The sequence below is a fragment of the Cucumis melo genome, chromosome 12 (genome assembly GCF_025177605.1).
Source record: "Cucumis melo cultivar AY chromosome 12, USDA_Cmelo_AY_1.0, whole genome shotgun sequence".
Lineage (NCBI taxonomy): Eukaryota > Viridiplantae > Streptophyta > Magnoliopsida > Cucurbitales > Cucurbitaceae > Cucumis > Cucumis melo.
The window spans coordinates 13,793,255-13,795,934 of NC_066868.1; the positions used below are offsets into that span (position 1 = coordinate 13,793,255).

Consider the following 2,680-nt stretch of genomic DNA (forward strand, 5'->3'; position numbering starts at 1 on the left):
AATCATAGAAATTACATAATAATCAAATAAAAATCATAAATTACTTAACATCTAATGAAGATCGTCCCATGACAATCATATATAAATTACACAGGAATCACATGAAAATTATACCATCTAAAAGTAATGATCAATTACACGTATATATTGCTAGCTAATTATTGTCTAATTACAATTTGATACTAATTGTTTGCGATACCAGTTGATCTATAATTTTTGTGTGATCACTATTTGATGATGATTATTAAGGATACTGATTGCTATCCGATTTGTGTCTGGTTACTATTTAATATCGGCACGTAATGATACTTGTTGCTATTTGGTAACGATTACTCTTTTTTATTTTTATGCTTTGATATTGATTACTCTTTTGAACAAATTGTTAATCAGGTCCACCAAATTGTTAATCTTGTAAAACATGTTACAAGAGAATCACTTGATTAGATTTTGATCACAAGTCAGATAAGATGATTAAGGTTGGATGTTCTTAAGTTGACGGTTTATGGAACATTTGTTACCTGGAGATCAAAATCAATTGTTGTGCCCAGTTAACTGCTTGCTTGTTGTTCATGCTTTGTTATATCATAAGTTTGTCATTAAGGTTCTAAGTATGTGATTGTAACTAGGCCAGACGTCATACCTTAATCGCGTTCTGAACTACTCGATCGATAAAAATCATCTATGCGATGAGATAGTTGTACGACGAAAGTTGGTGATTGGAGGGTTTGCAAAGTAACTTGCATTTCGTGTCCTAGCTACACCATGAGAAGGATCTATACGATTGACTGGAATGTGATATGAGCTTCCTTCATTTGGAAGTAGCTGATGTCATAAGGTTGGTGAGTTGATTTGACTTTGCAGTCAAACTGAATTTAGGATAAGATGTGACAGTTTCCACACATGATGTTTTGATGTTGGATGATTCTCACTGTCATGTAGAAGCAATCATTCCAGTATGGAAAGTCTCATCGGAGAGGCTTATAAATACGAGAGTCCAAGCATTTTTTAAGGCTATTTTACCTTATGTCCACTTAACAAAGAGATGGAAAGAATTTCAAAGATTTTTAGTGATTCACCACGAACTTGAGTTCAATAAGGATTTGTAAGGAAGTGCAAGGGGACTTTGGCTAAGAGCATAGGATACTTGATTGTGAGTGGATTCTTCTTAAAATGTTCCTGGTAAACCCTACATCATACAAACAAAACAATAACAACGGTGCCATTAACAACCGAAAGTAAAAAGAGTAGTCATGAGCTGCACCTGATATGCAACTTAAACTTTGGAACCATCATTTGGAGAATGAAGATCAGTTGCAGATAAGAGTTCTGAATTGTTCATGTAATGCTTAAGGATTAGCTCAAGGAAAACAACAATAAAGGAAACAAGGAAGTAGAAAAGGATAACTACCAAATAATCTAATGTGCATTTTAGTTAAAATTTAGCTTCTAGAAAAACCACGTCCAAAATGAATTGAATAGTCCTATCAATATATAACAGTCCTAGTTCTCCAAAAGACAATCATTACAATTGATGGAAAAATATATGCTAATTAACCTTATTTGGAATAATACTCAAATCCTTACGAAAAACTTTAGGATCCTCTAAAGTCTTGTTGATAATGGTTTGAGAAGAGGCAACAACAGGCTTTTCATCTTCAACGGAAGTGATGGCTCTCAGAGGCAAAAGAGACTAATACTCGAGTTGGCAACAACAGCCTTTTCATCTTAGTATCACATCTCAAGTTCGAGTACAACGAACCTTATGTCTTTTTTTTCTTTAAACAGAAACAACCTTATAATTAGTGAAATGAAAAGAAACTAATACTTAAATCACATTTAAAAAAAAAAAAAAAAAAAGAGTTCAAAATCTAGAAGACTTCTAGCAATAAAAACAAAAACAAACTAAAAAAAAAAACAAACAGAAGATTTGTTAGTTTAAAGGTAGCGGTGGTAAAAGGAAATTCACTCAATAGAAGAATATTTTTAATGGAAGCAATTTATTTAAAACACACACAAAAGGAGAGAAGAAACATCAATTGATTATTTTCAAGTATTTACCTTTGTTTCGTAAAGCAACAATTCAACGGTTTGTTTTAGCATATATAACCACTGAAATTGAATAATGACAAATCATCAAAGAGTAAAATGGAAAGCCAAGTACGCAATATATCCTTACTCCTAGTCCGGCGAGGCGAGAGGCGCACTATGGCCGGGATAGTTGGGATTCATCAGCGTGCAGTTGTCGTCAGGCGCCAGAGAGAGGTCATTGCCGGCATGTAAGAGAGATGGTTGGCAGAAGAGAAATTTCAATAGGAGGGGGCGGTCGGCGTTTCTAGAAGAATCGGGAAGGAGAAAGAAGAGAGTTGAATCCTTTTTCTTTTCTTTTCTCTTTTTTTAGTTCATTTATTAAAAAACCAATAATATGCACATAATGACACCATACTGCCCCTCCCTTCAAATTAAGCTTAAGTTTTTGCCTTTTAGTTTCTTTCTTTTGGACACTTCAAAATTTTCAAGTCTATATCAACTAAATTGGTTCTAAAATTTTTTCTTCTATAAAAAGAAATTCTAACAAGTTTGTATTCCATTTTCTTTTTAACAATTTAGAAGATATTGAAATAAATAACAAATAACATAGCAGAATGATAGCTTACCAATACTGTTTGCTAGCCTGATCGGA

At 33.2% G+C, this 2,680-nt stretch overlaps 1 long non-coding RNA gene across 3 annotated transcripts; it reads right to left on the bottom strand.

Annotated features, from left to right (window-relative positions):
• Positions 1–218: 218 nt before the first annotated feature.
• On the bottom strand, positions 219–2,409 carry LOC127144478 (uncharacterized). 3 transcript variants are annotated; one of them, XR_007816196.1, is made up of 5 exons: positions 2,177–2,393; positions 1,556–1,775; positions 1,262–1,326; positions 1,021–1,186; positions 219–928 (listed from the first exon to the last, which is right to left on the bottom strand). It is a non-coding gene; the product is annotated as an uncharacterized LOC127144478 (long non-coding RNA). The 3 variants fall into 3 exon arrangements; XR_007816197.1 differs by lacking the exon at positions 219–928 and having other exon boundaries at positions 955–1,186; XR_007816195.1 differs by lacking the exons at positions 219–928; positions 1,021–1,186; positions 1,262–1,326 and having other exon boundaries at positions 1,380–1,775; positions 2,177–2,409.
• Positions 2,410–2,680: the final 271 nt, after the last annotated feature.